Consider the following 26,738-nt stretch of genomic DNA (forward strand, 5'->3'; position numbering starts at 1 on the left):
AAAATTGTATTTATTCTCACTGTCTGTATTTTCTTATCTTTATGTACCTCGTGACTCACACAATTTTGCTCTTTTCTTCTTACTTATCTGCACTGGAATTGCATTCACCAACATTTAATTTGTGATTAAATTGAGTGAATGTTGTTTGGTCCTTCTGTCACCTTTCAGCAATATTTGATTTTGTTGATCAAACTTGTCATCTCAGAAAAATCTTTCACCTTAACAACAGTAGCATCTTAACCTGCTACTTCTTCCTCCTGCCTCTGGACATCCTTATCTCTTTCACTGGGCACTCTCACTTTGCCCTCTGCCAAGAGATGTGTATTTCTCAGAAGCTCTCTTCTGCCCTTGATAGATGGTCTCATCTACTCTTGTGATTCCAGCCACCATATATATCACAGATCTTGACCTAAAACGTACATCTCTCTCTCCTGAGTCTCTTACAAACTTAACTAATTGCCAACTGAACAACTCTGCCCAAATATAACACGGACACTTAAAATTAATTATGTGATGTTACTGAACGATTAATTTTACCTTCAATACTTACTTCCGCTATTCATCTCTCTACATCATTTAGACCACCACTATTTGTACACTTGTCCAAGTTGGATACTGGGGGAACACTGAAGACTCTGGACTCTGACAACCCTCAGAATGGGAGAAAATAGTTGCAAACGAAGCAACTGACAAGGGATTCATCTCCAAAAAATATAAACATAAATAAATTTGTAAACTAGATAAGCAACTCATGCAGATCAATATCAAAAAAACAACCCAATGAAACAATGGACAGAAGACCTAAATAGACATTTCTCCAAAGATGGCCAACAAACACATGAAAAGATGCTCAACAGCACGAATTATGAGAGAAATGCAAATCAACACTACAAGGAGGTATCACCTCACACCGGTCAGAATGGCCATCATCAAAAAATCTACAAACAATAAATGCTGGAGAGGATGTGGAGAAAACGGAACGCTCCTATACTGTTAGTGGGAGTGTAAATTGGTACAGCCACTAGGGAGAGCAGTATGGAGGTTCCTTAAAAAAAAAACTACAAATAGAACTACCATATGACCCAGCAATCCCACTACTGGGCCTATACCCTGAGAAAACCGTAATTCAAAAGGAGTCATGTACCAAAATGTTCATTGCAGCTCTATTTACAATAGCCAGGAGATGGAAACAACCTCAGTGTCCATCGTCGGATGAATGGATAAAGAAGATGTGGCACAGATACACAGTGGAATATTACTCAGCCATAAAAAGAAACGAAATTGAGCTATTTGTAATGAGGTGGACGGACCTAGAGTCCGTCATACAGAGTGAAGGAAGTCAGAAAGAGAAAGACAAATACCGTATGCTAACACACACACATATATATATATATATATATATATATGGAATTTAAGAAAAAAATGTCATGAAGAACCTAGGGGTAAGACAGGAATAAAGACACAGACCTACTAGAGAATGGACTTGAGGATATGGGGAGGGCGAAGGGTAAGCCATGACAAAGTGAGAGAGTGGCATGGACATATACACACTACCAAACGTAAAATAGATAGCTAGTGGGAAGCAGCCGCATAGCACAGAGAGATCAGCTCGGTGCTTTGTGAACACCTAGAGGGGTGGGATAGGGAGGGTGGGAGGGAGGGAGACGCAAGAGGGAAGAGTTATGGGAACTTATGTATAACTGATTCACTTTGGTATAAAGCAGAAACTAACACACCATTGTAAAGCCATTATACTCCAATAAAGATGTTAAAAAAAAGAACACATGTTTTTTGTTTTGTTTTGTTTTTTGTTTCTGTGTTTTTTTACCGTTTAGTTTAAATTTTAGTTCCTGCCCCCAAACATCCATTAAGCCCCCAGAAGAAGGAAAAGGGGATGTGACTAGCAATAGAGAGAAACTTTCTTCCCAACAATGGCCATGGCAAGCTTAGGCACTTTTGGTGAAATCTCTCTGGGAAGTACTGGCAGAGGAATAAAAGGCAAACTGACACAGAAGTATTGCCTGGTGTGCATTTCCAGGCTCTGCCTTCTTTCTCATGTCTTAGCGGCAGGTGGAGGAAGAGGAGAAAAGGTTAAACTTTTGTATCAACCGGCAGAATAAGCTTATAACATCCTCTCACTATCTCTGCATAGGTTCTAGTCTCTGCAGCACTACATAAGCTTTGCCCAAAGTAATGAACAGTTGAAAGTCAAATGTAATACTTCACCAAACAACTTAAAAATGCTTGCACACTGGAAAGGATTCAGTTGCAGAGAACACAAATGGACCCAGAGCAACTTTTGCCAAAAGAGAATATTGTGCTAAATGTACAGCCATAGCTCTTTTCCATATGAAGAAACAGTCAGAAAGATAAAAGAACTGGGTCAAAATCACACAAGCAAGTAGGACAGAATCTGGTCTGCCTGTCGTAAGGGTTGTGTTTTTTAACCACCAGGCTAGCTTTTCCCAAACCTGATTCATGCATAGAATAACTATACACCTCTGTTTGCCTTGAATATTCCGTTTATACGTATGCCTGCTGCAGTTTTTAATATTGCCCACTTTGACTCCCCAAAGCAACCGAGAACACACAATAATTTGGTCACTCTATCCATGGAGCACTGTGGTGGGACTGCCCAGGAAGCTTAAAAGTGCAGCCTCCAGAGCCCTACTCCAGATCTAGATAAGTTTTCTTAGGGTTGGCTCAAGAATCCAGGTACAAGTCTTTTTCAGTGCTTTTGTGAGTCTCTCGCTCTCGTAAATTAATAAAACCATTTATTCCGCCTTCCCCAGATGCCCAGCCAGGTCCTGTTAAGGTAGGAGTCCGCCCGCCACATCACAGGGATGCTCCCAGTCAAGTGATCTCTGGAGCCGTGGAGAATCTGAATGGTCTCATGCTGGCCCACCTGCCATGACAAACCTCCTCCAGAGCATGCCCCTTCACAGCTTACATTCTACCACTCCCAAAGGCAGTCCGCTCCAATGAGGCCTGACTTCGTCTGTCCTAACGTGTACCCGCTGATTCAAGCAGTTTAGGAAGAGAAGGTGCTGTGCTTCTCAACCACGGTGGCCCAACCTCTAAAATGGTAGTCGAAGCAGTCTCTACCTCCTGGGAACAACGCCTCTGCAACAGTCCCATTAAACGAATGTCCCATCTTTGCTTTTTCAGGGTCGGCAACAGGGAGTCCCCTCCTAAAGAAGGTTCTCTCTCATTGCCACACTATCAGAGGCTGCCCCAAATGTGCTTGCTTCCTGTGGGCCTGATCAGGCTAAGGGCAGAGTTGTCTCTTTCCTTCTCTGAGGTGGACCAAATCGTCTTAGTAACACCTCTTCACACTGTTGACCATGTTTCTCACGGGGGCTGCTGCTGAGTCTTTATCTCATTCTTTCATGGTGGAGAGAGAGAGGATTCTAATGACTTTTACTTCTAGGGGAGAGGGGCCTGTAGTAATTATGTTGTCATTTTGTATTATGTCCTTTTGTCATGAATTTGTTTTCAATTTCATGTTCAAATGGGCCCACCATTCCCACTCTGTGAGGTCATTCAGCACCCGCATTTTGCACCTTTAACATCTCTCTCAGTATCACTTGGAAATGTTTGAAATGGCAGGAGCTTGTCCTCACATTCCTATCAGCTGTAAACCTGGAGCCCCGACATGAACCTAACCATTGAGCAGAACACCTCTCCACTACCTGTGTACCACTGCGAAGGCCCCTTAACCTCTTGGTTTTTTTAAGTCCTCAGTTGTAAAAATTTCAGGGTGCTAGGAATTTATATTGGGGGCAGGACAAGGTCGAGAAGAGTGTGTCTTTGCTTTTATTCTTCCAAACTGGAATGTCTTCCCTCTCTTCCCCATGGGTCCAAATCTCACTTGTCCTTCAGGCCCACTGCAAAGGAGCCTTCCCTGATTCCCCAGTCCACACAAATCTCTGCCTCTTAGGGTAAGCGCCATACAACCTAGCTGTCTCTTACGTTAATCTTGCCTCTCAAGCCAATCACAGAATGCGGGTCTCTCTTGCCCTCCTGTGGCCCCTGGGGCTGTGCCAGACCACCAGCACGCCCCACCTGGGGTGTCTACTAGGCTAGGGCATTGGTGGGGAGGCCCAGCTGTGAGGGGCCAGGCAGAGTACCTCTGCCTCTACCCTGTTCTCCTCCAAAAAACTGCCCCTCCTCCTGAAGCCTGCCCCTCAAGTCACAGGTTCCATATATGACCTCACTGGGTAGTGATGCCCTCGCAGGCCTTCTCACAGATTCCATGGTAACAGATTCCATGGTAACTGACAACCGAGCAGATTCGTACCTGGTGGAGAACTGGTGGGAAGTTTCTCTGACGGTCAGAGCCCAGGTCTGACGTCATAGGCTACAGATACTCAACCCTGTGCTCTGTTCCCTGGGTGGGCAGTGCAGCAGGTACACCCGGACCGGCCACCTCCACAGGAGGTGTGGGATACAATCCACCTCACCTGGCTGGCACATGTTTCTGTGGGGCCTGCCAACCATGTACAACTGAGCACACTCCACATGTAAGTAATACCAGTGACCTGGGACACCTTCAGGGACCCACAGGGCTCACTGCTGAGGACAAGTGAAAGGTCATCCCTGGACAAGTGTGCAGGACGGTTCTAAGCTTTATAATGTAGCCTTCCCCTTTGGGCTACAGGATGCTTCCGTTCAGACCCTTTCCTGAGTGGCCTCTTAGCAAAAGACAAGTGCATTTTTGTTGGCAGACGGTAAATGGAGCAGTTTGAGGAAGAGGGGCCACAATCAGAAGCACACCTTCAAACCCAGGCACCTCTGTGTTGTCATGCAGACATCTCTAGCGGTCCCCTCAGACACATCCCGTACTGAGTTGCTGAGTACTCGGGGACAGGGTGGTGCCATATTGATGGGAAGACCGGAAGAATGAAGCGGGGGGTGATGAAGTGCTAATGAGACTGGAGGGCTGAGGAGATGGTGTCCCAGGAGGCTGCGTTGATGTGAGCCTAGACTTGGTACCCAGACCCCGGTTCTGAGTCTCCTGATCACTCGGCCTCAGTATTTAGCCTTGTTCTAATCTAGATAAAAGTACCAGAGGGCTAGAGTTCAGTGTGGTTGAAACAGGCAGTATAACTGGGGCCCAAGAGGGGTTGCCAAGGTGAGAGGGGTTCTTAACAGATTTGTATTAGATTATTTCTTTCCAAAACTTGAAAGACATTTCCATTGAAGCCTCAGAAGTGACAGACGGCAAGAAATGTTTTCTCTGTTGTGGAAGGCAGAGATGGAGAGCATCATGAGTGCAATTTCTTTCGGGTTCTACTGTTTTCCCTGGAAACGGTGAAGAGACTTCCTCATCTGCTGCAGCCGTAGGCTCTAGGGATTGCTTTTGCAGCCAGTGTCCCTTCTCTAGGGACTCATAGAGGTGATGGGCCAAGGCTGTGTTTTGGATGTCAAGTAGATTAAAGGTCTTCAGCCAGAAACTGGGAGAGACATGAGAGGGGGAAATTGTGGCAAGAGACTGTGCACAGCACAAGTGACTGATCAGTTCTGATTTTCTTTGCAGCAGCAGTGGCTCCCGTTTCTCCTCCCACACCCGGGCACTACCATGTCCTCTACCGAGGGTGTGGAGAAACACAGTTGGGCTGGCATGGGGAGACATACTGCCTGGTTGGTGGCTACCGGGCCTACGGGGATGTCCCTTTGGCCCCACCAGCAAAGGTGGAAGCAGTGAAGCCAGTCCCTAGACGTGCTCCCAAACGAAAGCACTCTTCAGAAAGTTCGGACGAAGAGCTGGGCTGCTCCAGACCCAAAAACCGGCGATTGGAGCATGGTGGACCTGCTCCCTGAAGCAAGAACAGGATGGAGAGTCAAGCAGCATGCACCCTGCCCCGAGGTTCACATGCTCCTTTACTGCCAGCCCTTTCTGTCCCCACTGGGGTCCCTTACTGCTCAATAAAATGTTTGTGTGTTACAGATTTCTAGGGTCGCCAGTGCTCAGACTTAGGTCACTACCCCTGTGCTAGGCACTCCTGCCACCTGGGAAAGGTTCCAAAGGTGGAACAGCTCCAGGGGGTGCCAGGGATCAGAGCAAAAACTTGAGAGGCTGGGGATGAAGGAGTTTGGGCACAGTCCCTAAAGCATCTCTGTGGTTGAGCTTCTGTGAGAAGGCACATCCCCAGAGACAGACAGAGAGAGAGAGAGAGAGAGAGAGAGAGAGAGAGAGAGAGTGTGTGTGTTGAGGAGAAGGGGTCTCTAGAGGAGGCAACTAGGGGGAGGGCCTGAGGCTGGAAATGGGGAATGGCGTGTGGCCTCTGAGTAAGCACAGGCACTTAAGCCCTTGAGCTTTCTGGGAAAGCTAGAGCCACAAGGGCCACGAGATAAGGCAAGTGTAGCAGCAGAACCCAGGTGCCAGGTCTTTCCTCAGAACCTATACTTCTCCACGAGGCCGGGCCTTCCACGCTGAGGTAGGAGGGATCCTGGCCAGAAGGTCAGCCAGCAGCTCTGGGAGGAAGGTTGCTGCGGTGGGGGCTCTGCTGCCATGGAAATCACTTCATTTCCTTCCAGTCAAATAGCCTGCTGACTGGGTTCCTGCTCTGTTGAGTAAAAGGGTCGCTGACTCTCCCCAGAAGGTCGTTCAGTTCACATCCCCAAAGTCCCTCTATTCAGGCCCTGGGGAGGTGTAGCGGCTCCTGAGGGCGCTCTTTCCTGAGGCTGGCTGACAGAAGTGGGGGAGGTTCCTGATAGTTCCCAGGTGCTGGTTGAAGTCCCCAGAGAATGGTCATGCAGGTTGGGGAGTCAAGTAGGTGGAGAGAGAAGGTCGGGGGCAGAGGGCCCCTTCCTGAATCCACAGCTCACATGGTTACCCCCCCATTTCCAGAAACTCTCTCTTTCCCCACACAAGCCCTCATGGCCCAGTCCCGGGAAACCGGGAGCCCAGAGCACCTGTGGCCACAGAGACACTGGCACGCAGCCCTCAGGGTGGGCGGGGCCGGCTGCAGGCAGATGGGGACAAGGTGTGCTCCCGGGAGGCCTCGGGCTGAAGGTGGCCCTCTGAGAGAAGCACCCCAGCTTGGACAGGAAGGTTACAGGCCGGGGAGAGCAACCTAGGGCGCCCCCTCGGAGCAGTGAGAGTGGGAAGAGGGGCAGGGGTGGAGGGAACCCGCGATGGGAGGTGAGTGGGCTCTCCGCAGAGGCCACTTAGCCTCTTAGTGGCCACTTAGCTTAGCCCGCAGGAGCTGCCTGTGAGCAGGGGGCGGGAGGGCACTGCCGCCCTGTGGCTGCTGGGCTTCCCGGATCGCGGCTCTCTGCGCACGGGTTGCAGGGTCCTGTGACTCTGTATCCCCTCCCTCAAACCGCCCCCCTCACGAGGCCGCGCCGCTGGGTGCCCTGTGTCGACAGGCAGAACCCCACTGCCTGCCCCCTCAGACCCGCCTCTGCCCGCCTCGATGGTCCCCGCGCACTCAGCCAGCGGCCTCTGCTGTGTCTGCTGCTCCTGCTGGGTCTGCTGCTGCGGCCGGTTACCGGTGAAGACCACGCCGGGCACCTCCAGCACCCCAAGTCCGCGGGAGCGCACGCGGGCCCTGATGCGGGACTTCCCGCTTGTGGACGGGTGGCTGCAGTGTGTGCAGGCTGCTGGGGGCCGCTGGGTGCCTAGCCTGGCCCCGGGGAGGGCAGGAGGTCCGGAGCATGCAGAGCTAGTGGGGAGGCTCCCTCACACCACCCCTGGATGTCCTCTCCATCATCTATGGATGCCCTTCCCCTTCTCTGTCATCCCCTCCCTGGTGGGAACCCCTCAGCCCAGGCCTCAGCTGCTCCTAGTATAGTCTGTGTGACAGTGGGAGGTGGGGGACCCACAGGCTGGCCCAGGCCAGGCAATGTGTCCTGCCTGATCCCAAGACCTAAGGAGCCCACCTATTTGCCTTGACCTCCCTCCAGCCACAACGACATGCCCCTGGTCCTGAGGCAGTTTTACCACCACGGGCTACAGGATGTTAATCTGTGCAATTTCAGCCATGGCCAGACCAGCTTGGACAGGCTGAAAAAATGATCTCGTGGGTGCCCATGTACCAAAGGGACACACAAGGTGCCACCATGGCTGCTGGGGAATGTGGGGCAGTTTGGGGGCCTCAGAGACCACAGGTTAGTCACATTGGAACTAAGTTACCATAGTGACCTAGAAAGTGCCATGCCATGGATGCTGGGGGAACAGGGGTCACAGTGAGCCAACCTGACGGGCATCCAAGTACCACAGAAAAAGCAACGCATTACATGTGACTTCTGGGCACAGTGAGTGTTGTGCCAGCTGAGGAGGCTATGAGAAGCCCAAGGAGCTCCAAAGCCCAAACTAAGCCCTTGCCTTCCCTCACTTCTGGTGAGCCTACGTCCCATGCCGGACCCACGAACGCGATGCTGTGCGCCTCACCCTGGAGCAAGTTCACCTCATCTGCCTCATGTGTGCCTCCTATTCTGAGCTGGAGCTTGTGACCTCAGTTAAAGGTAGACGGGGGACTTCCCTGGTAGTCCAGAGGTGAAGACTCCACGCTTCCACTGCAGGGGCCTCGGGTTTGATCCCCGGTGGGGGAACTAAGAGCCCTCATGCTGCGCGGCACGGCCAAAAAAACAAACAAAAAATGGTAAAGAGACTGGTGGTGGTAGGTGTTAGGGACTTCAGTTAGCTACCCCTGCCTCTGAAAATGATCATCTGACCTACCTGCCCCCAGCTCTCAACAACACCCGGAAGTTGGCTAGCCTCATTGGTGTGGAGGGCGGCCACTCACTGGACAGGAGCCTCTCCATCTTGCGTACCTTCTATGCGCTGGGTGTGCACTACGTGACACTCACCCACACCTGCAACACGCCCTGGTGAGCACAGTGCAGGTGGTAAGGGCCCAGTGAGGCAGGGGTCTGCCCAAGATCACGCTGGGCCCAAAGCAAGTTTACCCCTGGGATCCAGCCCTGAACCTGCGGTCGGGAGGGGAATGGAGGTTTGCAGAACAAGACTGAATCCCCAGAAGGGCCCTCCTACTGCCAGGCACAGTCCAGTCTGGGTCCCTCCTCTTGCACCAGGGAGCTGCAGGTGTAGACGGTTCGACAGAACCTCTTTCTACGCTCTTGTAGCCAAGTCATGGCCACCAGTTAGACTGCCTCCTGGCCATCCTGCAGGGCACAGAGCTCAGCAAAGGGTATCCACCCCTTCTACAGCAATGTCAGTCGGCTCACCGGCTTTGGCGAGGTAAGGACCCGGCTTCCATACCCTGCCCCACATGGATGTACAGCCCTGCCTGTTCCCTACAGATAAATACACACAAGATAAATGCAGCCCTCATGCCCTCTCCCCATCCTGTCCCAGCAGAAGGTGGTGGCAGAAATGAACCGCCTGGGCATGATGGTGGACTTGGCCCATGTCTCGGATGCTGTGACACGGCGAGCCCTACAAGTGTCACAGGCACCGGTCATCTTCTCCCACTCAGCTGCCCGGGGTATGTGCAAGAACACTCGCAATGTTCCTGATGATATCCTGAAGCTTCTGGTGAGAGACTGCCCTGGCCCTCAAACCTAAAGCAAGAGATTCAAACCAGGAGCCCTTGAACCTGAGCCTCTTCTCCCTCCATTTCCTCAAACGCCAGGTTAAATATCTTCTGCCCCCAAAACCCACGGTCCACAGCCCCTGAACTCTTCAGCCCTAGGTGGGGGTCTAGGTGGTAAGATACTCCTCCAAACCCGGAAACCCAGGGCCAACACACCACCCAGACCAGGGCTGTGGCTCCTCCATTCACACAAACCCAGAGAGGAGACGACGCTGACCTCAAAGCCAGGGCTGAACACCTTCCTCACAGGGGCCGAGAGAGTGAACAGGCAGCTGGCTGTGCTGGGGGCCAAGCTGACTGTCCACGGGTCCACCCCTGCAGAAGAAGAACGGTGGCAACGTGATGGTGCCCTTGTCTGAGCGGGTGCTGCAGTGCAACCCGTTAGCCAACGTGTCTACTGTGGCAGGCGAGCCTCACCCTGGGCTCTCTGAAAACTCGGATTTGGAGCTGAAGCTGGGTCCAAATTTAGGGAGGACTTCAGGAGAGCCCCAGTGGTTTGACCCACCTATTGGCAATAGGTACAGCACCCAAAAACCCAAGAATGGACAGTACACAGCACCTTGGTGCCATGTGGAACTGGAGCCACAGAATCAAAACTGTGATACTGATGGGTATCAGGGAGGCTGTCAGACACTGCTTTATGTCAAACACATAAAGAAAATATCCACTATCAGAACCGTTGGTTGACTGACATTTTTTCACATCTTTCTGACAAAATTCGTGAAGTTGTGAGTACCTCAAGCGTCATTACACTTCTGTTCAAGATGTAATCTCTGGCTCACAATCATTGTTTAGCTTCTGTATATTGCAGTGTACATGAAGGTCTGTATTAGTCTGGTTGGGCTGTTATAGTGAAATACTATAGACTGAATGACTTAAACAGCAGAAATTTATTTTCTCACAGTTCTGGAGGGTGGAAGTCCAAGATTAAGGTATTGAATACCATAAGAATTGGTTCCTGGTGAGAACAATCTTCCTGGCTTGCTGATGGCTGTCTTCTTGCAGTGTCCTCACACGGCCTTTCCTCTACGAGCAGAGGGAGAGAGATCTCTGGAATCTATTCCCCTTCTTATAAAGGCATCATCAGTCCCTGGTTCCATTTCTGTTCATAAAAGTTTAGTCATCCAATCAGATGCTTTATTTTCAGTTCCCATAGCATTTTGCCTTTGGGAAACAACTGACTCCATTAAATGGCGCTTCTTTGAAAACTACCTTCCTTTATGTTTTATAGCAATCTTATGATTTCTGTTGGCATACCACCTAGCTTCTTTCTCATCATTCTTTTTATTTTTATTTTTCAGTTGTTTCTCTCCTCACTCCTTAGCGTTAGATACTACAGACAGTTGGCCTTCTTCTCATCTCTTATATACTCTCTCTCTTACTCCAGCAGCTTTGTTTACCATTTAATATATTATCTGCCAGGTGCCTTCCATCTGTTACCAACATCTCTCCCTCTGTCTTTGTCATTTCAGCCTTCGCTATGCTCTCTGAGCTCTCACAGGCAGATCTATTGAACACAGGAATCTCAGTGGAAAATACGAGTACGTTATTTCTCTACTGAGTAAAGCCCTTACAGATCACATGGTCCTGATCCATCTTGCAGCCACGTCATCTGGACTATCTGACCTCCCATGTCACAATAGCAGAGGACCAGACAAGAGGGACACTGGCTCCTAATGACCTCAGCTCAGAAGTGATACACTTGATTCTGCTTCTTTGCCACTGGCCACAACGAATCAAAGGAAAACAGTTGAACTACAAAGGAGGAAGAAAAATGTAGATAAGCACATAGGATATTTGATGAGTGCTATCTCGAGGTGACATCACCTCCCATCAAACTTTTATTTCACAGAGAAAACACAGACTATAAAGCAAAAACACCCCAAACTAACTTTTTCTCTTTACGTCCATGAATAGCTTTTCGACATAGTTTATCAATACCTATTCTCACTTTCTCAGTATCTTCCATTCATTTTCCCACCTCACTGGGATTGTTAAGGTTTTCCTCTTTAGCGATTTTATTTTGGCCCCCTCCCATTAAAAAGCTGCCCCCCTCCCATTAAAAATTACTCTTGCTTGATGCCAAGTAATTCTCTAGTTACCTTTTCTCTCTTCCTAATTTCACAGTGCAGTTTATCAAAAATTGTATTTATTCTCACTGTCTGTATTTTCTTATCTTTATGTACCTCGTGACTCACACAATTTTGCTCTTTTCTTCTTACTTATCTGCACTGGAATTGCATTCACCAACATTTAATTTGTGATCAAATTGAGTGAATATTGTTTGGTCCTTCTGTCACCTTTCAGCAATATTTGATTTTGTTGATCAAACTTGTCATCTCAGAAAAATCTTTCACCTTAACAACAGTAGCATCTTAACCTGCTACTTCTTCCTCCTGCCTCTGGACATCCTTATCTCTTTCACTGGGCACTCTCACTTTGCCCTCTGCCAAGAGATGTGTATTTCTCAGAAGCTCTCTTCTGCCCTTGATAGATGGTCTCATCTACTCTTGTGATTCCAGCCACCATATATATCACAGATCTTGACCTAAAACGTACATCTCTCTCTCCTGAGTCTCTTACAAACTTAACTAATTGCCAACTGAACAACTCTGCCCAAATATAACATGGACACTTAAAATTAATTATGTGATGTTACTGAACGATTAATTTTACCTTCAATACTTACTTCCGCTATTCATCTCTCTACATCATTTAGACCACCACTATTTGTACACTTGTCCAAGTTGGATACTGGGGGAACACTGAAGACTCTGGACTCTGACAACCCTCAGAATGGGAGAAAATAGTTGCAAACGAAGCAACTGACAAGGGATTCATCTCCAAAAAATATAAACATAAATAAATTTGTAAACTATGTAAGCAACTCATGCAGATCAATATCAAAAAAAAACAAATACCGTATAATATCACTTATATGTGGAACCTAGAAATATGGTACAGATGAACTTATTCGCAAAGCAGAAATAGAGACCCAGATGTAGAGAAGAAACACATGGATACCAAGGCGGGGGGAAGGGGGGCATCAATTTGGAGATTTGGATTGACATATATACACCAGTATGTATAAAATAGATAACTAATGATAAACTATGGTACAGCACAGGGAACGCTACTCAATGCTCTCTGGTGACCTAAATGGTTAGAAATATTAAAAAGAGGAAATATATGTATAGGTATAACTGATTCACTTTGCTGTATAGCAGAAACTACCACAACATTGTAAAGCAACTACACTCTAATAAAAATTAATTTAAAGGAATAATAAAACTCTGGACGCTGTATAATCATCCCTCACCTTCACAATTAATTCAGTAACCAAGTACTCTCTAACCTAAATTCCTACTCTCTCTCAATATTGTCTACTTTTATTCAAGCCTCTTGCCACTACTTGGTTCTGAGCTACATTTTCTCTTATTTATGGAACATAAACAGTCTCTTCACTTTTAACAGAATAAATCTTTTAACAGAATAAATATTCATTGAGTACCTACAACACTGGTAAATAAGGACATTGTTCACATGCAGTTTACAATGTAGTAGGGGCAATGAACTATAAAATAGAACTTTACCTCTCATAGGTAACTGGACAGCCAAGTTTTATAAGAACACGTAGAAAGGGAATTTAATCTCTAATGGAAGTCATGAAAAGCCAGAGATTCAATGTTTATTTTGAAACTTGTATGATGAGAGTGCATTAACCAAGGATTGAATGAGTAAAGTATGATACAAATTGATGACATTACCTGGAGAAAGTTCAGCAGTAAGAGAAGTCTAACCCTGAAGTCTACTGAGTATTGCTGAAAATTTATGGAAGAAGGAGATGCTAAGTAAGGATAGAGAAAGCAGATGAGGGTGGACTAGTAGGCAAGAGCACAGTGCTTGAAGCCTTTTCCCCAAAATTAAAGAGAAGCTATCAAAGAGCTCTAAGCCGTTGAGTGAAATTTAGGTTGCAATGCAGAGAATAAACAAGACAGAAATAATACTGGAGTCAGGGAAAAAGTGAACTGGGATGTTACATCCGAGTAAGAAATGTAAAAGATATGACAATGGACATAGAGAAGAATGGACATATGTGTGTGTGTGTGTGTGTGTGTGTGTATACATATATACACACATATATGTGTGTATATATATGTGTGTGTATATATATATATATGTGTGTATATATATATATATATATATATATATACACACATACATATATATATATATATAGTATAATTATGACGATTCTTAGGGATTGTTCCAGAGTTTAAGGGTGGGGAGAAGAGTAAAGAATGACTCTCAGTTTCTTGCCTGGTTAATTGGGTTAAAACAGTTTGCAATAAAAAAGATTTAGCTTAAGTCATTTAATCATTTTAAGTGCATTCTGAATCCTATACAAATAAGTTTGAGAAATTTAAGAAAATTGTGTTTCCTTAAGTTTTGCATATCTTTTGTTATTCCATGTAAATTCCCTTCTTTTTCATATGATTAAAGAAAAGTTATGAAAAAAATAAGAGAGAAATGAGAGAAAATAAGATCTTATGAAGAATTATGAATGATCTTTATCTGTTTTTGTGCTTACTGTAACTTCTTACTGTTTATCTCTCTATATACATATTCTGAGATATCTTCTCAGACCTGCTGAATCAATCTGTGAGGAGTAAGTTTAACTAATCACTCAGATGAACCTAAAATTGGTTCATCTACAGGAATAACCAACATAAGAGAGTAGTCATGGTAGTCTCAAAATTAGAGAAGACTTCCCAATTATTCCCATTATGTCCAAGAGAGAATATGAGCAGGTACTTCAAGTATCCGAACTTCGTACGATTAGATTCTGCAAAAGCATTTTAAATAGGAAAAGTACATAGAAGAAAGGTTAAGACAAAACTTCCCCAGGATAAAATGGATCCCATATTTTCACCAGATGCCTTTACTTAGGAAAAAGAAAGGTTGAAGAATTGTAACAGTATCCAACCTGGAAAACAAAATACAGAAATTTTCACCACTAAGCCTGAGCTCTGTACAACTCTGATTTAGTGTTTTTTCAAGCCTTACACAGCAGTCTCTATTTTTAAAATATTTATAAGTAACCCATTTTGTAGGAAAACACCTAACTTTCATCATAAGAATTATGACACTTTATACTTTTATTCCAGCCTAACTTTTATACTCTATTTTCTACCATTTGGCAACTTATACCCTACGCTCTAGTCAAAAAAATCTCAGTTACAATCACTTAAACATATTGTGTTGGTTCTCAAGTCCAGGATGTTCCTTCTGCCTGGTATGCCCCTGACCTTCTCTCCACGTGGAACATTCCTACTGACATTCAAAACCTAATTCCAAACCCCCTCATTGTTGGCATTCTCTTTAATATCCCCTATTAGCAGGGTTAGTGACTCTAAGTTCTGTTTTACAAAGTTACATTTTTATGATCTATTTATTTAATAGCCTCTCCCTATTTGATTGTAATGAGTTGTTTATGCATCTCTCACACTCTCTTTTGAGTTCCTCTGGCCTTTATTTTTTCTTTTATCTCTTACCCATAAACACAGTGCTTGCCCCATAGTACGTGCTCAACGTGTTGGCTGAGTGAAAAAAGACACCTTTTAGCTCTCTAATCATTTGTGAAATGTCATTTAAAATGACATCAGATTACCCTTTGTTTCCTAACTTAATTTCTAGTACTATAGAATGTACACTCAGAACACCGTCAGTGGCCTACAGAAACAGTGTTCTCACTGGACTTCATGCACATAGTCAACCCCCTTATAACTTTCTCTGGCATACAACTGCCAGACATGTTATTAAAAGAAAATGATGTACCAACCCCTCACCTATTGGAAAACTTCCAGAAGCTCTCCATTCCTTATTGTATCTTTTCTACTTGATTTTTCAAATACCTCTGTCTTACTTCATCTATTCAGAACTGGCTTTTCTACCTTTGCTTTCATTTTCAATTTCATTCATATCATTATCTGCACTTACCCATAGAACCTAAGCATATTTTAGTTTCTTATGCAAGTTTCCTCACTAGAGGTCAAAGGGGCAAGGACTATTGTGATAAAATATTAAATAAATAGACGATAGGACTTTGTTCTATTGGTCTGGGAAAATTACTACCTGAAACAAAAGAATTCTGGAAACTGAAGGGGTCAGACCAGTCAGCTTTGTTTACTTCAGACTCAAATCAATGTCTTGTCTTTACCTGAGCTCTGGTTACATTTAGAAAAAAGTACTGTAAATACAGTGAATGAGCAAGGCCACTATCTGAGACGTGTCTGGGTCCTTAGTATAGTAACTGAGGGAATGGTAAGCATTGGTCAATGTTTGCTGATTGATGACTCAATAGATCTGGTTAAGCCTCACCGTCAGAATTCCAGATTTTTTAACAAGCTTCTCAGTCTTTTCAACCCAAAGAAAAAACTAAAGAAAACCAGATGACAAGAATTTCAAATTATAAAATATCCCGATTGTCAAATTTAAATAGGGATATCCTGTGCAATGGAGAGGCTGGCTGGTGCCAATTTCACATTTTGTTCTCTAGTGTCTGGACGAAGCCTGCTCTGCCAGTGAGCTGACAGGTCGAGAGCACTCCAGCTTCCACAGACACCCGAGAACTTTCTATTTTTCATGGTGTTCCTACCTTACCTAAGGGAAGGACTATATTCACAATGAAAAGAGTTATGATTCATCACCAGTAGAGAGATTCTTCCACTTTCTGGGTGCCCACGTTAAAAGTCTGGTATAGTCAACACTCCCTCTAACAGAGATCATGTATTGAAATGAGAAAACCATCACCTAATATGGCCAGAGAGGTGAAGGGACTTGGCCCAGCTGAGCCCAGGAGACACCACTAATTCAAAACCTCAACCATTAACACAGTGATTGTGATCAAGGAGACTTACAGCACATAAGAGATTCAAAGAGCATATTAATCCACCTCTGGCAACACTGCCAGTTTAAAAGAATGATGAACCTTCTCTCCCACTTGATTCAACCTGGCTATGTATTATACCACTCTAAACGCTAGCAGACTCTATGCTATGGCTTCCATTAGGTAGCACTTAGTATACATGAAAACTTTCTTCAAGAAGTAATTACTTTTGAAACCATAAACATTTCAGTTGGGAAAAGTGAAAAAGAAAGGAGGTGCAAGTAAAGGGAACTAGGAAAAAATAAGAAAATACCCTCAAATATAAACATGTTGATTCAAAAAATAATTTAATGGGGATTTAAATGATACTAGGTGAGCATTTATTCTGTTTCTGCTTTAAATAAAGCATTCTGTCCTATTTGTTAGGTGTTGTACTTGTTTAGGATCTAATGTCTGTTAAAAACCTCTCGAAAGAGATGTATTCATTCTGGTATCCTAAGCACCTATCTGGATGAAAAGCACAAGCAATGGGAAGTCATGGGGCATAAAGGACCTTGCAAAGGCTCTGAAATCCATCTCTTACTTATGGCCTTTGAGACTCAGCCTCCTCCTCTATGTAGTGTTCATAAAACTTAGTGGAGATAGAACACTAGGGACACAGAAGGTCAAAAGAGGTATTTACTACGACTTTCCAAATATCTTCCTTTAGGAAAACAAATATATTTTATTTGCAATGAGGCTTTCTTGTGAATTTTATTCTTCTAAAGAAGAATATTTTTAGTGAACAATTGATTCGTTTGCCTCCCTGTGCTACTTTATTGACAATACTCAGGTAGGGGTGGTTTTCCCTCAAGCAGTTACCTCCATGTGATTTGTATATCAGACCTTCCTAAAAGCATGTTTTCCTGCTCTTTCGTTCCACCCCATCCCAGCTCTACTTCAAATATTGTGATCCTCTATTAAAATGCACAGAACCCTGGGAAAATAAGGAGAAGCAAAATGTTTGTCACTCCCAGCTCTGGTATGCATATATCAGAGGCTAAATTATAACTGATGAAGACAGAAATGGGACCCATATCTGTCTGACTTCAGAAACCAGAAGTGTATCTACTACAAGCTGATGAATGGGAACTCAGATCAAGGCCTAGAGTGGAGAGGAGTCTTCTGATCAGAGGGGGAAAGTAAACAAAGGGCAGCGTTTAATTATTTAATAATAAGTAAGAGAATGACTAGGGTGTTTTTACAGAACAGGATATAATATTGAAATAAAATCCCCCAAAGTGACACAGAAACATAATGCAATCCTCTTAAGCTACAACCCTTCCTAAACCAAACCATACCATTCTCTTCACACATCCTGGAAAGTCAAAAGAAAGGGGATACTGATCTGCATCACACTGGCATTAGAAGCAGATCTAGTTTTAATGAAGTATTACTTCAGGGACTGAAGTTTCCCCCCAAAAAGGGTAAGCTTTTTTCTCAAGAAACATCACTGTGTAATAATCAAGGAGCCAGGGATGGTGGTATTAATTGTTCTAAGTACAGGGATTTGTTTTGCAGAAAGAAGTACCAATCAGAAAGAGAACTGACCAATAATTACTTAACAAAACTGCTTCAGAAGTAGATTTCTAAATCTACTTTTAGACTGATAGTTAGAAAAATCTTACTAAGTTTATTCATTTAGAGGAAATCTGTGCAAGCCTCTGAAACCAAGAGGTATTGTATCAAAAGAGATAAGGTCACTAGACACTTATGTAAGAGCTACTTCTTCCTCAAATGGCCACCATTAAGAGGAGAAACTATTTGCTGTATTTTCTGACTATTACGTTACCAAGAAGTAACAATGCACCTTTAGGAAACTAGTATGAAAGAAAAACATAATAAAATTTTTTGCAGGTGACTCTTTGATCTCATAGGTGTGTGTTAATTTTCCAAAGTTGGCACTGGATCCTGCCTTTACAAAATGCTCCTTGAAATATCACATTGAAAATCTTCTCTTTTACTCCTTATTGTAAACACTGTGTATGTTTTTAAGAAGACCAATAAAAAATATGGACTATGGGGCTTCCCTGGTGGCGCAGTGGTTGAGAGTCCGCCTGCTGATGCAGGGGACACGGGTTCGTGCCCCGGTCTGGGAAGATCCCACATGCCACGGAGCAGCTGGGCCTGTGAGCCAGGGCCGCTGAGACTGCGTGTGCAGAGCCTGTGCTCCACAACAGGAGAGGCCACAGTAGTGAGAGGCCCGCGTACCGCAAAAAAAAAAAAAAAATATATATATATATATATATACATATATATATATATATATATATATATATATAGAGAGAGAGAGAGAGAGAGAGAGAGAGAGAGAGAGAGAGAGAGAGACTATGAAATTATTTTTCCAATAGTGAAATTGTGGAGAATACATCTTGCATTTCTACTGTATTCCCGCAAAAAGAGGAAGTTCTTTTCCACAAAGACTCTCATCAATGTTAACTCTGGGAGAGAAGTATTTGTAGTTGTCTCATGCTTTGTGGTGAGAGACTCGCACTTTTTCCCCTGTCTCTATTGTGGGAAACAGGGCACACTTTGGGCTGAGAATTCATGCTGTGGTCGGAAAAGAAAGAAACGAAAAATACCCTCATTAACACTGCTCTTTAACAAGTTCAGCAAATGGGCTTCAGGCATTCTAAACAGCAGCAATTAAAAAATAACTTTAGATTTCATACATTTCTTCCAGTAGGATGAAAAGCTGAGGTATGTTAACTTTAATTTTATGGTTTGCGTGAATACCGAGTTTGATTACTCCCTGTCAAAGCAGAAATCAGCCTCTTACAGGGAGTAAGTGCTAATTAAGCAAAACAGAGTAAGCATGTTATCTGAAGTATATTTGATTCTTTCCTGTGCACTTTGGCTGCACAAGCTCTAACCACAGTTTCCGGAGGGACCATCAGTGCTCCCTAAGAATGCCAATGCAGTGTTCCGTCCAGTTAGTGGGGTGCAGAGACCAGTCAGAATGCTGATGCTTTCCACAAAGGAGATGGGGCTAGGGAGGCAAATGCAATCAGGGAGTATTAGCTCTGTCTTGTGTGCCTGCTACAAAACCGTGTCCTCTCAAGACTGCCCTATCCCTTCTTTGCTTTATACGTGTATGTGTAAGTTTGTATATGTAAGCTTTACAAGTCTCTCCTAAGAGAAAACTGAAAATGCCCAGGAAAAAGACAAAACTGCTTCAACAGAGAAAGGTCTCTCTGTTCCAGTTGAAGAGGATATAGAGTTAATAACAGGAAATATCCATCCCCTGAAACTGTATGAAACATGGATGCTTCCACAATTTACTCAAGGTCTCACTGACCAGGCTATAAGTAATTTTAATTATTATTTCTTATGATTATGGTTGATAAAAAGTCTCAGTGGTATGCTAAAAATCTTTAACACTTGTTGACCTTTTTTCTTGATAGCTTTCCTCCTCCCAGGCTCCAGCCAACAGGAGCAGTAACAGATATCCAGATCTTAAGAGGATAGAAGTATAATGGTGCACTGAATATGGAAAGGAAGAACCAGTAATGGTTCCTATACATTCATAACGCGAATCAGCATCAAACTAAGCTTCCCCAAGAAGAAGCTGACAGCAAATAGTTTCTCCTCTTAATGAATTGAGGAAACAACTTTGAAGTTATCCGTAGCCACCGCTTCTGAAGCAACCAGTAGCTTTGCAACTATTAGTTTACTTGTATTAGATTAATTTATATTAGAGTTTATTTAATGCAATTGCTCACAAATTTTAAACCATTTTGTAGAGTAGTGTTCTCTATCTGTTTAAATGAAATGCTTTCCTAAGCTCAAAATCAGTGTTTTTATGTTGTGTAAATTATGAAATTACTGTGAAATATCTGGTAAACTTGATAGGAAACCCCAGATGTCAGCACTTTGCTGGGCAAGATTTAAAGTGGCCCACACCATTAGCCCTCATCAGGAGCAGTAGCAGTGGGCTAAGTCATAAGGGCACGCCCGTCCATTACACTCACCCAGGATACTGTGAGTGAGAAACAAAGGGCAGTCAGACAGGGACCTCTATGCTCAGATTCCACTGCCAAGAAATGGCCTAAGTCAGCTCTTGTTGTTGAAGAAAATAACCCTTTAGCAATCAGACTGAATCCTATTTTAAGTTTTAGAGGAAGAAGGATACTATTTAAACATTGATGAAATGTGCCTCTCTTTTTTTATCAGCATAGAAATCTATTTGAATTCAAAAGAATATGGTTATATTTAGCATAGTGTAATAATTATCTAAAGCACATATCATCGTTGGCTCTGAAACAGTTCTAAAGATGTCATTCTTTTGAAGTCAAAAAATATGCAGTAAAAATGGACAAGGAAGCAAAAATATGAAAAAAACAAGTTTGCTGAGTATGGGAAGTTGTTACAAGAGGGGCACAACAAGATAATGTAACAGAGTCCAAATTACATAACATGCAGCAAGGAGTTCTCTTGCTTTAACAACTCCTAGAAAATAAACCAGTAATCTCAATGCAAGAATATCACCACTGGGTTATTTAACAGGACAAATTTTCTGAGGGACACAGGTAGTAACTCACTATACTTCCCCTTTCTCTAATATCTTTTCTCACACCAATTTCTTTTCTTTCCTCGAGGATAGATTTTATCCTGTTGAAAACAATTTTAGTTTTATTTGTAAAGTGGAGTAAATAATATCCTGAGTGAAGTAGGCAGCGTTTTAGCTGAAGATGCTTAGGAATCAAACTTTTGAAAAAGGCCAATCAGCTAGCTAGCTAGCAGTTACCATCAGTGGCTTGCAGAGAAAAAAATTACAGATGATATGTTTGCTAAATAGATAAAAAGAATAAGCAGTTTAGAATGGGTGAAAAATCCCAGGATCTACTGTGACCTAGACCAGAGGTGCCTAAACTTTTTGGAACCAGGGACCGGTTTCCTGGAAGCAAATTTTTCCAGGGAGGGGGGGCGGGGTGTGTGAGGTTCAGGCGGTAATGTGAGCCATAGGGAGCAGCAGATGAAGCTTAGTTGGCTTGCTTGCGACTCACCTCCTGCTGTGCAGCCCGGTTCCTAAGAGGCTGTGGACTGGTACCCGTCCAAGGCCAAGGGGTTGGGAACCCCTGACCTACACACTCAAAAGCAGACAGTTGACCTTTGATTAAGCCCATTTTCCTGTGGAGTGAGCCATAAGGGGCTCCAAGACACAGTTTGGTTTCAATGTTTCAGTGTTCACAGCCAGAGGGCAAACTCAGAATGTCTCCTCCTCTTGCAAAAACTGGACCACGGATGAGAAGTCTTTTTTTTTTGAGTAGCCCTTCACGCACAACATCCCTGCAGATCTGATGGGCTTGACTGCCCAGAAGGACTGGGCTCTTTGTGCTGGTAGCAGAGTCTCATGCTAATCCCAGATCCTTAGCCATTAGTGTTGCTCCGAATCCGCCCTGATAGTAATTAGCCGAGGGAACTCCATCCATCACCCCAGGTACAGGATTATAAGTGTCACTTGACCAACATTGTCCTGAGCTCGTATTTAGGATTTTAGCCAAGAGTTTTGGGTCAAGCCCTAACCTGAGTCCCAGATTCATAGCTTCAGCAGTTCCAATCCTACTAATAGCTAACAGCAAGTTTTTGCAGATCTTCGAAGCCTGGCCAGTCCCAACAGCTCCACGATGCACCACATGGGAGCCCATGCACCACAGCAGCTCAACCCCTCCCATCCTAAGTGTGAGGTGGCCAGATCGAGCCATTCCCACACTACCAGAAACAGGGGCATCCATGAAAACCGCTCCCATTTTCTCAACTTCTTTGGCCAATTCTCCGAAAACCATAGGATCAACAGTACTGGAATCTATTAATAGTGAGTCTTTCTTCACTTTTTTTTGAATTCCATTTGCTCCACAATAAGCTTCTAGTGCATTGATGCATTGTAATAATTCTGTCACCTTTTTCGGCTACATCCCCTGCAGAAGACACTACAGGGTTCATCTGCATCTAGAAGCTCTTTGCATGAATCAGGGAACACATCAACAACGGTGAGTGGCTAGCCATGTTTCATGAGCTCTTTTGCCACTGGACTCCCCATGTTGCCTACTCCAATGAATCCAACTGGAGTCTTGGAAGCTACTGACCTAGAACACAGCGCTGCAAGGCTGGCCACCACTGGCTGCTGCAGACGACTCCCTGTACCGGAGGCCGGAGGTGGCTCCACGGAGACGGAAGGAGGCTGCCACGCTGCCCGCGCCCCTCCTTCCCACGGTGACCTCCTCGACTCCCGGCTCACCCACTGGCTGCTATAGGGTGCGTGATGCGGAGGGCCGGCTCGGCTGTGGCGATTCTTAATACCTCTTTGGTACTAGGTTACACATACAGTTTCACCTAGTGAGCGATTTAACAGAAGGAATTTTTTTCTACGGCATTTTTGTGGCACAGCAGATAGAAGCGAGGTCACTATTTCTTTGAAAAACTGAATTAAAAATTTATAGAAAGTCATGATTCATTCTACAAATATGCTGAGTCAAAGAAACGTGAAAATTGATGCGATGGAGGAAGAGCGCTAGACTTCCCGGATGCTCAACTGGCACCTTTCTTCTGGTGTCAGAACATGGTTGTGTAACTCCTTTAATCCCAGTGGATTTTCCAAAAATTCCAGAATCTTCAGATTTTGGTAGCCTCTGTTTACTGCCTTTGCCCCCCTATGCCAAACCCCACCCCACCCCGCACACATTCATTTTTTACCAGTTGTCCTCCGGGGTGTTTTTCTTTATAGAGTTATTGCAGCAGTTTGTTAGACTACTGACCCCCAGTGCAAATGCCCCTCCCCCCGTTTTCTCACCCTGTGTAGTTTTGTTCCACCTTGACCTGGGCTTGGTCACGTGACTTGCTTTGGCCCAATGGCATATCAAGAGCTGAAGCTTGGAGAGTACTCGTGCTTTAGGGCTTGTCCTCATGGAAACCTGACATGTTAGGAAGCCTGGCTAACCTAGTGGAGACTAGGCACAGGCCACAGCCAGCACCAATGGCCAGACATGTGAAAGCAACCAGCCCCAGTCCAGCAACCAGATGATGGCAGCCTCAGTAGTCACCTCAGGTGAAAGCAAGATAGATCCACCCAGGAGATCCCAGCCCATTCTGCTGATTCACAAATTGTGAGGAGATAAAGTGCCTGCTGTTTTAAACCACCAAGCTTAGGAGTAGTTCATCACACAGGAAGAGATATAACTATCTTTACTGTTAGATTATCTTCCCATTTTATACCATGTTTCCCCTCAAACGACTGTTCCTTAATCCAAGATTCTAGAAAAGAAATAACAACTGATGAGGCTGATAGAGCCTTAACATTTTTTATAAGTTTTGTAAACTTTTAAAATAACTGTTAATAAAATCAATATTTATTTGATCACAAAATTATTTTCTTCAGTTGCCTTAAGAAGTAATGCAGAATTGTACTAAGTTTATACATTTGGAGGCTCTAAAAATGTGTTATTCCTTGGATTCAAGTCCTAGTGTACTTTATGTGGGCATTCACGTTTGCAAAATGATTCCAGGAAAGTTGCGATTTCATTTTACAACTTTGGCCTAAGGAGTCTTATGATATTTTACCTGAGAAAAAGAACACATTAATTCCACTTTCAGCTATTAAACCCATGGCTTCCTGTATTTTCTAAATTCCCTATCAGTGAAGAAGACTATGTATAGCGTACAAGACTGTCATGATTAGGAGGAAGGTAGTACAGAAAGAGCCCATCAAATTAGGCATTGCCCAGTCATGTCAGTATACTAACGTGGCGAGCCACAGGCAGCTTGAAGCCTGGAAAAAAGACAGATACAGTGTAATGATTATCCTAAGGATCCGGATAATGATTCCCATGATTTTGTTTTAAATATTAATGGCAGAGGATTCTGGGGAAATGGTGGTGGCTACAGAGAAGATCTTTATCCCTGAATATGCCACCCCTCCCCTAAATACACAACCCCCCACCCCCACAAAGAAGAAAGAAAAGCATCTAGGATAGCAAGATCAAAAACCCACAGACAACATCTACAACAAGGTGTCCACATTAACTGCAACATACAGCCAGGTAGGAACAAACCAACAACAGGAAAAAGACCTACATATGTGTATCCCAAGGTGTGTGGGAGGAAGACGAGGGAAGGACTCTCTCTCTCTTTAAGGAGAGCCAAAGGTTACTATGGTTCACGAACTCACTGAGATTGAAAAACTCACTGAGAACAGCGGCAGAAACCGGGAGTGAATGTTGCAGGCTCCACTTTGCAGCTGAGTGCAAGAACTTTGAAATGTTCTGAGGATGCCAAGTGTTCTGGGGTCTGTGAAACCTTGACACCTATCAAACCAAAGCACCATTCCAGAACAAATCCCCATACTCAACAAGGACAGGAAAGAGGAGGCCTGGGTAAATGGGCATAGGAGGGCCGAGGAGGAAGATTTTAGAAATTTTAAGGTCATTTTTTAAAATTATGTTGTGGGGCCTCCCTGGTGGCGCAGTGGTTGAGAGTCCGCCTGCCGGGACACAGGTTCGTGCCCCGGTCTGGGAAGATCCCACATGCCGCGGAGCGGCTGGGTCCGTGCACCATGGCCGCTGAGCCTGCGCATCCGGAGCCTGTGCTCCACAACGGGAGAGGCCACAGCAGTGAGAAGCCTGCGTACCGCAAAAAATAAATAAATAAAAAAAATTATGTTGTGAAAATAATAGAAGATAGTGAGCCCTGGAGTTCTGAAGCTAGAAATTATATTCTGATCTATGTTTCCCTCCTAAAGTGGAAACTTATTTCATTTAAAAATGAGCGACAGAAGAGTATTCCATTCACATCCTGTAGAAAATCAGTGAGAAAAAAAAAGAAAAAAGAGGGGTGAAAAGAAAGTTCCAGCAAATCCTGAAAACGTCACAGAAAGACACGTCCACAGAACAAATGAAATTTATTGCCTGATATTGCGGAAAAAGTAAAAGAAATTTTCAAAGGAATAGAAACTGGTTTTAAGAAAAACATAAAAGAAATTAGAAAAATTCAGAAATGAAGTGATTGGAGAATAGCAAGATTTGAAAAGGTGAAAAATTCAGTAAGTAATTTGTTTAAAAAAAATCATGTCTCGAGAGAAGGTTAAACTAGAAGGAACACAAGTTTGAATAAACACAGTGGATAATGTCTCCTTGGAGAAACAGCTGATTTCAAATCCAGCATAAGAAACGAACAAGATGTTCCTGGTACCTCTTGTCATATAAGAGAGCTGGGAAGACTTCAAAGACTACTGTGGTTGTGTGGAAAGGACTCAGGAGCCAACTTGAACAGGATCCGTGAACCTAAGAGGGGACAATCTCTGCATCGATATTTATAACAACCTCACTGAAAACAACAACAAAGCAAGAAAATACCTCATTAGTCATCTTTGGAAGAGTCAACCTTTCTCTCTCTTGTTTTTTCTTTTTTTGTAAAACTGGTAAATAAAATAAAAGAAACATTTATTCTTCCTTTCCTAATTAAACTGTAACTCAGGGCAACCAAGTAGTTGATGAAATAATGTTCTAGCTAGTAAATGAATAATCATCTAGTTAGTAGAATATCACCATTTGGTACCCTTAATAAATTAATGGATCTAGACATTGATCATTAATGGCTGCAACGTCACAGTAAGACAGACACTTTATAGTTCCTTTTGGAATTCATCAGTATTATCTATGAAGTAAACTTGACAAAAAAATCACACCTGAATTATGTCAGTGCTCTAGATCTATCTACCAACTGACAGTAAATACATGGACCAAAGGAGCATGATAAACATATAAGCAGAAAGGGGATGCAATCAGCATAATCCAGACAGTTGGGAACCCTACTGGATGAATGCTTTGAATTCAAGGACAAATACTTGCAAGAAAAATGAGCAAACTGAGTTCTTTTAAACCTATACTTTAAAAGAAATTGTGTTTGGATCAGCAATCAAATAAATAATGGTTATTAAAATAAAAATACATTTAGAGGACAATCAAGGAAACATGAACTGACTGGCTATTTGTTGATATTAAGGAATCATTATTATTTGCGGATGTGTGATAATGACATAGTTGAGCTTAAAAAGGGCAGTTCTTGCATTTTAGAAATATGGATACTGACGTTTTCACTGAGAAAAAGAAATCTGGGATTTGCTTTAAAATTGCTGGGGATGATGGTGGTAGTAGTAAGAGAGGGTGCAGAGACAATCTATTGGCCTGAAATGGACATTTGACGAGAACAATGGATGAAAGTTTCTACTTCTTTCTCTTTATTTCTGTAGATGT

At 43.8% G+C, this 26,738-nt stretch overlaps 1 long non-coding RNA gene and 1 pseudogene across 3 annotated transcripts in view; both read right to left on the minus strand.

The window, feature by feature from the left end:
- The window catches only part of LOC308610610, a 93,978-nt gene that overhangs the window by 40,520 nt on the left and 26,720 nt on the right, over positions 1-26,738 (minus strand). The window lies entirely within an intron of this gene.
- On the minus strand, positions 20,004-25,850 carry LOC308610614 (3-hydroxyisobutyrate dehydrogenase, mitochondrial-like; annotated as a pseudogene). Its single transcript has 2 exons — positions 25,839-25,850; positions 20,004-22,801 (listed from the first exon to the last, which is right to left on the minus strand). The product of its transcript is annotated as a 3-hydroxyisobutyrate dehydrogenase, mitochondrial-like (transcript).

Source organism: Mesoplodon bidens (genome assembly GCF_964165515.1).
Source record: "Mesoplodon bidens genome assembly, contig: HAP1_SCAFFOLD_397, whole genome shotgun sequence".
Lineage (NCBI taxonomy): Eukaryota > Metazoa > Chordata > Mammalia > Artiodactyla > Ziphiidae > Mesoplodon > Mesoplodon bidens.